The sequence below is a fragment of the Dipodomys spectabilis genome, unplaced genomic scaffold (genome assembly GCF_019054845.1).
Source record: "Dipodomys spectabilis isolate Male_0828 unplaced genomic scaffold, ASM1905484v1 ptg000579l, whole genome shotgun sequence".
Lineage (NCBI taxonomy): Eukaryota > Metazoa > Chordata > Mammalia > Rodentia > Heteromyidae > Dipodomys > Dipodomys spectabilis.
This window is the reverse complement of record NW_024871256.1, coordinates 108,968-121,394: the sequence shown is the minus strand read 5'-3', so window position 1 is coordinate 121,394 and position 12,427 is coordinate 108,968. Positions and strand designations below refer to the sequence as shown.

Genomic DNA, 12,427 nt, shown 5'->3' with positions numbered 1-12,427 from the left:
AGGTTCCCTTGAGAATTGTCCTTACCCAGGAAATATACTCTCACTGTGTGAAATTCAAAGTTCTTAAGAAAACTAAGACATCAAATTTTGTGAATTGACCTTTAATTACCAAAATTATTCTTTGAAAAAGATAATTTGGGTCAAAATATTTAGGGAGAAAGGGCCCTTCAAAATGAAAGAAGGTATTGGGTTCACACTTTTCTGTTTGTAACACTTTCCACAATGTCTTTGCACGTGAAGCACTGAAACACAGAAAAAAATCTGATTGGTTACGCCAATGATTACACATTTCTAAGTAGCTCACAAAAAATAATATCCTTAGTAACATGAGGTAGTGAAGACTTCTCTTATTACATAAGCCAAAAAGTTTGGGATTAGAAAAGAATTGAGAAAATTGAAAGGGTAAGAAAACAATGTTCTTAGAAGCCCTATATAAGCATACTGACTTCAGCAGTGGAGGGAGGCCAAAAATTTTGATATAGATTGTCTTAATATTTTTGCTACCTAAAGTGATTTTACAGAGCCTATTTGGCTCACTACAATGTAGAACAGTTTGAATGAGGACAGGAAAATAAATTCTACGTCCAAATGAGGCAACTTAAAAGAGTTTTAAAAGAGAAACCATGAAGATGTAGCGGGGTGGGGTGGGGAGGAGATCTTATAGTCTTTCAGCTTCACTGGACTTGAAGTCAAGAAGCTGTGCTTAATTGGAAATCAGGGAAGAGCTAGGAGGAGGATATAGAATTAGGACATAGAAGCATTGTCCATTGTAATAGACACTGTTACCCAAGGTATGGATGATTTAACTCTATTCTGTTCCATACATCTTGCTGAACAAATGCAAGACCAAGAAAAAATAATCTATTGAAATAATTTTGCAAAGAATAACTTCACTGATCCTGATATGGTATCTAAGGAGAGTCTTAAGAGAGAACATAAAAGTGGAGTATACTTCGGTTTCCTCTAAGCATCTTGTTAGTAAAATATATCTTTGAGGTTAGAAGTGATTGAACCAAAAAGTAGTGGAGTACTTACTTTTGTGGAACTTTAGACACAAGAAGACTTTCAAGGTAAAAGAAAAAAAGTATAGCTAAATATTTGTGATCACAGCTTCTTGGATCGGTTTTTTGGAGACAAAGTTTTACATTAGAGTTTGTCCTCATTAACATAAATGTTGGATTTTCGTGGCAACCAAATGCAAGGGTGAAGCTTAATGGACTCCCTTGGACAAGTAAACAGCATGGTAGAAAAAAAATGGCAAATAATATTTAGGAAATTAGTTTGGCTAATTACTTGCCAGAACAAAGAATGAAAGATATAATTCAAAATCACTTGACTTAAAAGTATGAAGAAAGAGTAGTGAAGAGAGATGAGAGAAAACATAGAGGACTCTTCTGTCTCCAGTGGAGTAATGGATTCTTGATCTTGTTTCTTCCATTCTATCTTCACAAGCCATCAAGTGTGGCTGAGGACTGGAGTATCCATTTCAGACAAAGAGAACTCACAGAAGAAAATATTTGCAGCAGATGTAGGTGATTCACAACCTTAGACAATCTACTTAAATCTGTTCAAAATTCTCTGCTACCCCAAACTGCCCTCTTTGAACAGCTTTGTTTGCTATTCCCCAGACTACCCTTCATGAACTATTTAAAATTTTGAGAGGTCATATACTCCTCTCTAGAGATTGCTGTTTGCTTGTGATTTTTGTGTGTTTTTGTTTTTTGTTGTGTTTTTTAATTAAATTTCAAAAGGTTGTGCAAGTGTATTACAATAAATATGTCCATCTAATTGTCCAATGCTCCTGGATCAGAGTGACTCCTTCTATCATTCTCAACCAACCCTTCTCCAAGATGTATTTCAGATTTATCACTTCCTTTATCACATGTGTACATTGAGTATTCTAACTGTACTTGCCCCTTGTTCCATTTTTCATTCATTCTGTCTTTACTATTATTCCTCTCTGGTTTCAACTTCCTGATAGTCATTCTGTTAAACTGTTAATATTCTGAAAGTTTTTTATACTATCCATGGAGTTTCAATCCTGCGTACACTTGAACTGATGTCAGCTTATATTTCCATAATTCATTCATCTGCAATAACAATTTGCAAGACTGGAGACGTGAAGCACCTAGACATGATTTTATTCTCATCCATTTGGAAGATTAATCTTTAGTCAACAAGAAAGTTTAAAAATGGCTTAGAATATATTCCTAACTACCAAATTTTATAAATGGCTTTGAAAAATGTTTATGATTATTTTATTTTACATGGGATAATATTTTCTACTACCTATAAGTTTTGGAAAAAGAAGAAGACTACGATTTACTACTATACAGGAATATGGTAGAAATAGAAGACAGATTTTATGTTTGTCACATCTCTGATGAGTACCCATATTCATGACTTTAAGTCATATTTCTTCTTACTATGTTAGACTGATAGGTAAAACATAAAACAACATATGATAAAGCAACTATTTATGACTTTTTAAAATGTACCTTAGGGGCTGGGAAGGTGGCTCAGTGGTAGAGTGCTTTCCTTGCATGCATGAGGCCCTGGGTTCGATTCCTCAACACCACATAAGCAGAAAAAGCCAGAAGTGGTGCTGTGGCTCAAGTGGTAGAGTGCTAGCCTTGAGCTGAAGAGCTGAGGGACAGCGCCCAGGCCCAGAGTTCAGGCCCCATGACTGGCAAAAAAAAAAAAATGTACCTTAGTAAGTGATTAAACTTACTTTATTAGCTAGTGTTTGGGTTTGAATTATGGGAGGTTTTTCTATTTGACACATTTCTGTAAGGCACCTACTGAACAACACAAATGGTGAGTGGTACTATTTCTACACTTTAATGAATGGTTGAACCTGTTTGGCATTAGTGCTGGGTAAATAAAACAACTCTATTGTAACTTGCACCCTAAACTTGAAAAATTTGTAATGTCAATATTGTCTACTTGTCAAATGTTATTTTGGTGAATGTGATTTTTAAAAGATTATTTGAAAAGGAATCTGTTTTCAGGAGATTAAGTGTAGGTTATCATTGGTTTGAGAATGATAACATTTTTATTCTACAGAAACAAGTTTTACTGAAGTACCAGTATTTTGAAGCATTAACGATCTTCTCAATTAATGTTTTTGTGAATTATATTTGACCTGTAAGTCAAGTTTTCCTAGCCTTGGTAGACCAATTATGGATCTATCGTTCTAGGAACTATTTTTTTTTTGCCTACTTATGCTGGACTGAAATCTTTGAGTAATCATTAGAAGAGGGGTATTAAAAATAATTTTGTGACATTTGTGATCTTGGTCACTCATATGGGCTGGTCATTTGTAAACTGAAAGTTTGAATTACTTTACTTTCTCTCAGATTTTGTGATCTCATCTTTCATTTTAAGTTGCATTGCATTACACAATTGCTTACCACTAATTCTGGTGTCATAAGGAATTGAGATGGATTTTCAATTACTTTCTGTTGGCATGTTTCATGAGCCTAGGTGAGAAATCTTCCCCTTGTTATCAGATGAAGAGGATAACTAAGACCTGGGATCCTAGGACCCGTGGGTCCTGCAGAAGAATAATACCTTTTAGATATCGTATCAGCAAAATTTGGGTACAATCAGTAGAAATGCTTCAGAAATATAGAGAAAAACATTTTGCAACCAGTGAGTTAAAACAATAAACAGAGCAGCAGAGTAAAATCCCTTATAGATTAGAGGAAAACAATTGTTTTTTTTTTACAATGTGAATTCAGAAGACCAAGAATATTTAGAACATATCACAAGTTTATACCAAAGACATTGCATTGATACTTTTTATATTCTAATTTACATTCTAAACCTTATTATTTATATTCCAATCTATTTATTGTAATAAATATCTATTTTTTGTCAAATTATCAATTAATTCTAGTAAGTTCCACTGTGTGAAATAAAATATCAGCACGTATAAATATAAAATATATAACTATAAAATATAATAAAAAAGGCACATGTTTTGCAATGTTCTGTTGTGGTTACGGTATCAAAGGCAACTGTCTTTTAAAATATTATTCCATTATTTCTACCTCAGTGTTTGGTAGAGTTGGCCCTAAAGCTTTACCATTTGGAGATTTACAGCCTAGAGACAAGAGGAAACACTGTGATTCAAACATTACCAATTTAAGGCCTAATATCGAGGAGAAACATCTAGACTTCTCTTGTAACTATGAAAATATTTGATGAAAGAAAGGCAGTAGTGTAAATTCCTGCCTGGATGGATGGTAGACTGGCCAGGACATTTGGTAATCATGCATGTGAAATTTTTTTCACCTTCTTGGCTTTAGCTACTATTGAAATGTTAGGTATAAAAAACAATTATATTTTGATAAAATACCTTCTAGCCTAAAAGATTCTGTCTTAACTGTTTATCTCTCTATGATCCCTTTTAACTAATATTAGTTTTGTTCCAATAAGAAAATCTATGCTGTCAGGGTAAGATATTCTGATTGGTCTGTTGGTACAGGGAAGAAGAGTAAAGGGTCAGGTAGACATTTGTACCAGTAAGACATCATTTAGGAATTTTTAAGCTGCAGAAGTTTAGAAGTAGCTCGTAAGCAAGGCTTACTTTGAATCCATTAACTCCACAAAGCTAACTCAGTTTATAAATAAGTACTTGAAAAACAATCACCTTTGGACCTAGCTATAAAGGCTTCAAAGTATGATCAAATTTAAAATGAAAAAGACTTAAAATAGGCATTGACAAAAAAATTGCAAATGTGAGCAATCGACCAAACAATATAAGCTTTTCCCAATATACACAGAATTTTAGAGAAGTAAGATCAATAACATTTTTAGGAACAATAAGGTTTCCTAGTTACAAACAGTCAACCAAGGATATATGCCTGTATAAAGATTGCATCAATAACTACTTAAATTTACAGGATACTACATGCTTCAGCAGGACTTTTACCCAAATTACTACAATATAGAGATTATCATGGCATTTGCACAAGGATGATATGAAAATTTGTGAATTATTCCATATTTTTCATTCTTGAGATGCAAGAAATAAAAAACAGTTATTAAAAATTGATTACAAAAATACAAGTCGTTATGTCGAAAAATGAACTTTACAAATTTGTGCGGGTGGAGGGGTAGCAGGGAGGATTGAGTGGGAGAGCAGGGGAAGGATGGGAATGGATGGGAAGGGTAAATACAGGAGGAGGCTACAATGCTTGATGAGAAATGTACTCATTATCTTGCCCATGTAATTGTAAACCCTCTGTACAGTATTTTCACAACAAAAAATTTAAAAAGGCAAATGTAACAATATATGTAATTCATTGAACTGAAAGTTAGTTTGACATCAGTGCGTTAAATCCTCACCTTAGAATGGCCTTTACATAGCATAATCTTTACAAAACATTTGAAATTGGATAACATTGTCATTTTATCCCAAAGAAATAAAATACTATAAGGACCTAGGAAAAAAAGGAATCTTAAACTTTTTCTATATGGAATGCTATCTGAAATAACACATTTATTAACGAACCTATATATTATAAAACAATGTATAATTCAAAGTATTATATCTAGGAGAGAATTAAATAGATTATGGACATTATAAAAACTAAAATACAGAGTATTTTAAAATATACTTTTTTCATACAAGCACCAGAAATATTTTTAGTTACTGTACTACTCATTTCAACAGACAAGTTAAAGTGATTTCTGATTTAAAAATCACAAACCCTGCAGAAATCATTATAGATGTATACAAACAACTCTTGAATACATTTTGACATCAAAGTCAGGCAATTTATTGAAGAATACTATGGAATCCATGAATTTTTAAAGTAAGATATTGCTGTTGCTTTGTATTGTGAAAATATTTTGTAGAGACACAAAGATGGATTGGCATTTTTGAAATTTAAGAATCTTAACCAAACCATTATGAGTTAGGGGAACAATTTTTACAGCCTTCCACAATTTAAAAGAGGTAGTGATACATATTTATCCTTTTGGCAATATTAAATGCAGTTTCTTCCAAGTTGTTCTTCAGACCTGGTTTGATATAATGCTTCAATAGAAGGCGATCCAGCATATCTTTGCTATTTCTATTCCAAGCAGTAAGATGCAAGGGAGTCAAGAGGACTTTAGTTTGGGCATTGGTATCTGCCTCAATGTGAACTAAGAAAGCAGCCACTCTGGTATTATTCAACATATAAGCACTGTGCAGGGGTGTCTAGCCATTCACAGTAATTGCATGAATATCTGCCTTGAGCCACCAACTCATGGACAATGTCTAAGTGCCCACTGGAGGCTTCCCGATGAAGAGAGGTATCTGCACTGTAGTAAGCCGATTATTTTCAGCAGCCCAAACAAAAATTTGTTTTAATACTTCTCCATTTTTTTTTGCAAATGATACCATTCCTCACTTTTTCAGCTTGTTCGTTGTCTTCATCAGAATTGCCTAACCAGAGACAGTGAGTACCAGTGGGAATGGGGTGCACATGTATTCCCTAATAGTTCACGTTGGTTGAACTGGTCAGAAAAATCCACTGAATTTTCTACATCTGTTATTTCACCATGATTTTCTTTCTCTTTTTCCAATTTTACTATTGGAAATTATTCTAACTGGAGAGTAGGGAATTGATAGAGAGCAGAGGAAAGGTTTTCCTCCATATTCAAAGGTACAGACTGAAAATGGTACCAGTGGTGTCTTCATGTGCAGCTTATTATAGGAATGAGAAAATATGAAATAATGCCTCCTATGTAAATGATTTGGGAAATGGCAGAGCAGAAAGTGAAATGATGCAACCAAAAATATAAAAGCAAAATAAATTAGGATAATTATGGAGCAGTCACATTATCTATGAGAACCATGAAAGGGAGAGAGGAAGAGAGAGACAGATGTGCAATGACCATGCCTCTGATCAATTTATAGAGCAAACAATTTTATTTTATAAAAGAGATGGAAATGGAATTTATGTATTTACTTGAATTTAGTAAATACATTTTTATTAGCCTACATAAAGAGACATAGCTTTGACCAAATTACAGACAAAAATCTAAATCCTTGATAATTCTAGTAACAGATCTGACTGAAATCAATTGAATCACACTTTTCCTGTAGAGTAAAGGAATAGGTCCAGGCTAGGAAAGCAGCTAGAGAAGACAGGCCGATTGTATCTGTGACAAAACTTTGTGGAAAATGGTATCAAGGATTAATTACTGGTGATCCACTTGCACTGGAAGTGTGAATCTGAACTATTGCTTGCTGATTCTGAACTATTGCTTTAATAATTATAAGTTCCAAGAAGAAAAGGTGAGATTTAATTGATAGCAAAGGATTAGTAATTCACTTTGACTTCTCATTAAGCACCTTCAATCATCAAAATCACATGAAGACAATAGACAGGCCTACTTTTTTAGATGAAAACAAGTATCTTTAAAAACAAGGTAATTAAGTATTCCTACAAAGGACTTCTATTTTACTACCGCATTATATAGTTTTTTCTAATGTTGGGTAACAAATAATGGATCTATTAGAAAGCTCTTACAGCTCATATGTTCAATAGTGAGTTCTCTTATATTATACCATGGTATTTTTGTTTATGGTTTTAAGAAGAAATTTACTAGCTTAAATTTCTGACAAGACAATATCATCACTGTACAACTTGCTTCTATACTCTAAGTTTTAAATTACTATCTAATATGTGTATTAGATAGCTATAGAGGAAAAACTAGAAGCCACACTCGTGGCTCATGTGTTTATCCTAGCTAATCAGAAAGATGAAACTGAGGATTGTGGTTTGAAACCAAACAAAACAAAAAAAGTCCATTAAATTCTGATTTGAAAGTAACCAGCAAAAGCTAGAAATGGAGCTGTGGGACAAGCAGTAAAATTCTAGGCTTGAGAAAACTACAACAAAAAATCAACAAATTCTGGGACAGAGCCAGGCCATCAGTTCAAGCCTAGTATTAGCACCAAACAAATTAATTAATTAATTAATTAAAATAAATTAAGTGGTCACATGTGGCAAGGCAAGGAAAATGTAACACCCATGGTGACTGGATTGTGTATTATTTTGTAATAAGGCAAATTAACGTTTGTCCTAATCACTAAAACTTTATTTGTACTTTTTTGTACTAAACCCTGAATTTAGCATGCAAGTATATGTGTGTACATGTGCACACATGTGTGTATGTGTATATGTGTGCGTGTGCTGTTGCAATGTTGCTTGCCAATGTGGACAAGGTGAGGCTCAAAAGAGCTAACTGTGTTGCGATGTTTTTATTTATCAGTGTTCTGTCATGTCATTTCTGTAGAGCCACCCTTCTGTACATTTTATTTGTCAAATAATAACATCATCATAATCAAAGCATATACAAAATTAAGTTAGATAAAAGAGACCACTTTCAGCTCTTATTATATGTTAGGTAAGAAGAAACAGATATAATTAGGTAGTAAGTTATTGCTGTAAGATGACTGTCAGTACAAAATATGTATTTGACCTCTTAAATTGGTTATACTTTTAAGATATACTCATGGAGTGAGTTTCACTGACTTGACCAAACAGGTATTACACTCTGGTTATTCACACGATGAATAAACTCTTTCTGGATTTCTGTTGAAAATAACTTTCTTTGTAACATCATATCTATTCTCACTAAGATAATCAACCCTGTATTTATTAGGTTTGAATATCCCATCATATTGACTGAAAACCAGTATTGTGGATATGCTTGCTAGATATACCTTTCAAAACAAACAAACAAAAAGCATGTGTCACCTCCAGATTGTGGATGCATTTGAAGTTGTTTTGTACATGCAATGGGATCTTCACTAATGGCTCTTTCGTGGAAGTAACTATCACAACTTTAACAAATAAGGCTTTTCGAATATCTTTTCCAATATAAATAACAACCCCGCGAGCGTCTTGTAATTTCTGAAAAGCCTTTGAATATTTTCAGTATTATTTCAGTTCATTGACTATAGAGCTATAGACATTTCTGAAATAAATATTAAGATATGAAGATGTAAGTGGGTATATAGGCTTTTTATGCAATAGAATATTATGAAATATTATGAAATAGAATAAAAGGATATAAGTGAATTTGGTAAGCTAATTATTAGTATAACTTTGTTTTCTAGTAACAGTTTTTTTTTCTTATTTTTGGGTGTGGTCGTGGGGCCTTGAACTCTGGGCCTGGGCACTGTCCCTCCGCTCTTCAGCTCAAGGCTAGTGCTCTACCGCTTGAGCCACAGCGCCACTTCCGGCTTTTTCCTTTTTGCTTATGTGGTGCTGAGGAATCGAACCCAGGGACTCATGCATGCAAGGCAAGCACCCTACCACTGAGCCACCTTCACAGCCCCAGTAACAGTTTTTTGAATGTAGATGATGCAGTTAAATTATTTCCTTTGTGGCTCTGTACTTCAGTTAGTTTTATAATGTTGATAATTATAAGAGTGAATTTGTAGAAAAATAAAGGTATTTGAAAATGATGGATTAATCTTGTGTTTTCTGTCCTACTCCCAAGAAAATGAGTTATTTTCAATTGTTAATATTTTATCATTGAATCTTCAATATCACAAGAAATTTTGAAAAACATGCAGTAGTATTGATGTCTTTTTAAACCAATTGTATTCACAAGTTGGAGAGTCTTTAATTCATGCTTAGGTCTTGGTGTCCATGATTTTTAACCTCTCGTTCCTAACATTAATGATAGGTAAGACTGCATTTTTGGGTATATGAAAGGTAAATATTCATCTGGGGTCAAAGGTGATTTTTATATCAGTCTTGCTTTAATAACATTTTAAAGTAAAACATTCCTCTCAAAATGTTGGGTATAAAAAGCAATCAAAATACCTCTAATGGTAAACAACTTATGTGAGCTACAATGTGGAAATGATTGGTCTATAAGACCTGCAATCTGTTTCCATCAGGAATTGGGGAGATTATTCTTTCAGTATGACTGCGATGCAGTGTTGTTATGGGATAGAATATAATTTCTACAATTTTGAGCTAGAAATCAAGAATGTTATAGTTTAGCAGTTCCTTTCACCAGGGAGGTATAAATTGATTATGAACTTGCATATTGCGGTTGCCTATTTCCTTTTTTTTTTTTTTTTTTTTTGGTTGGTCTTGGCACTTGAACTCTGGGCTTGAGTACTGTCCCTGCACTCTTCCACTCAAGTCAAGCACTTGTACCGCTTGAGCTACAGTGCCACTTCTGGTTTATTAGCAGTTTATTATAGATAAGAATCTCTCGGACTTTCCTGACTGGGCTGTCTTTGAACCGCGTTCCTCAGATCTCAGCCTTCTGAGTAGCTACGATTACAGGTCTAGCCACCGACATCCCGCTTAGTTTCCTATTTTCTAACAAAGATAAAGTGACATATTATTAAAGTGTGGACAATAATTCTGGGAAATTTTCCTAGAATTAGTGGACTAAGTACTGGTATTTTAGTCACAAAATAGAATGAAGTTATTTGATATGGTGGGAATGGGCCGCAGGCTAAGATTTACCATTTGTGAAATGTTGTACTAGTAATTCCAACTCTGAAGACTTCAATATCATCATCTGAGAATTAGAAATAGAAGTAGTTCTACTTTATGGGATTATTGTGATGATTAAATTAGATACCATAGGTAACGTACTTGGAAAAACAATCAGCATTTGATCCTTTCTACCTGTTATTTTATCATGTGATGAATTCTAACATTTTTACTGTGATTTTTATATTGTTTCTCTTTAGGATATGCAATGTGATGTATTGACATTCATTTTGTTGGTCACTTTTCTGTCATTTTGAGGAAAATAACTGCAAAGAAAATTTCTGAGAAGGAAACTATTATTTTGACTCATGATTTAAGAGAACACAGTTTAAGGTTCAGATGTCTCCACTTTTTTTTTTTTTGGGGGGGGGTCCGGTCGTGGGGCCTGAACACTGGGCCTGGGTGATGTCCCTCAGCTGTTCAGCTCAAGGCTAGCTCTCTACCACTTGAAACACAGCGCCACTTCTGGCTTTTTATTTTTGCTTATGTGGTGCTGAGGAATCGAACCCAGGGCCTCAGGCCTGCAAGGCAAGTTCTCTACCACTGAGCCAACTTCCCAGCCCCGTCTCCATTGTTTTTAATTATATTTTTATTAAATAGTTGTATGAAGGAATTTCCATTCAACAAATCAGTTTATAAGTACAATGGATCTTTACGTAACTTTCCAATACCCTTCCAAACCTCACCCCACTTTCATTGCTTCTAGTTTCTGCATTGAATATTATACCTTCCCTCTCTTCATCCATAACTCTCTTTATTCCTTCCCTTTGACTTCCGCTCATATTTTCCAAATGATAGTTTCTTGGTATTCACTTTGTTGGAATAAAAGTTCAATTTTATAAGAAATTACACTTTTAAATACTCGTCTGCAAAGAGCATGCTTTGGTTAATACTGTTGTGTAAACTTGCATAAAGTCCTATGTTCAAAATATGCGACAGAACATGGGTCCTTCGTGTGTCTGGCTCTGACTTAGTTTACTTAACATATTTTTAGATCTATCTATTTCTTTGCAAATTACGTAACAGTCTTCATAATGGATGGGTGCAATCCAATTGTGTATATGTGCCCCACTTTCTCCAACCATCCCTCCACCATAAGACATCTGGGCTGTTTTCATAACTTGGCTACAGTAAATAGTGCAGCAGTCAACATGGTTGTGGAAGTGATTTTCTGTATCTTTTGGAAGAATTCATCACTATCTTTCTGGGAGCAATCCTCTAGACAATTTTCCAGAATAAGCACATCCCTCCTTTCATCTCCATCACAACGTTTTGCAAGGCCTCAAAAACACACTACCCCTTACAGTCTCAATAAGCTAAAACCACACTGGGCCCATATTCTTTCAATACATTTTTTTTTCATGATTATACACATAATTTACTGAGAACCTTCTACGTACTTTTCTAATGTGGGAATGAGGGACATGACAATAGAGTAAAAGTAAGAAAATTTCAATTTAATTAGCTATTATAATATTTAAAAACATTTTCAGCTCTAACTCATAGCCTCACTTACAATTATTTTAATCTTTATTTGAGTACTTCATCAATCCCCTAAATTATAACAGGTGTGTTAAATACAAAAGCAAAAATTGTGGTTTGATTTTGATACTCATGTGTGAGGATGCACAATATGGGCAAATAGATAGATTGGAATTAATACCCATTATCCATTATGTTAAATTAAGATGGTTTTCCCAAACTGATTCTCGCAATTCATATTCCATTAAACAACAAGAAACTTGTGACAATTCCCTTTGTTTTGCTCTTTAATAACTTTGTTTCCATTTTATTTTACAACGAAGGTTGATATTTCATAAATCTACTGTAGATACAAAGATACGATAAAATATTTCTGTCTGTATGCATTGATATATACATACACACATCTATTA

At 33.9% G+C, this 12,427-nt stretch overlaps 1 pseudogene; it reads left to right on the top strand.

Moving 5' to 3' along the window:
* The first annotated feature begins 4,918 nt into the window (after nucleotides 1-4,918).
* Nucleotides 4,919-5,018, top strand: LOC122100495 (annotated as a pseudogene).
* The last annotated feature ends 7,409 nt before the right edge of the window (nucleotides 5,019-12,427 follow it).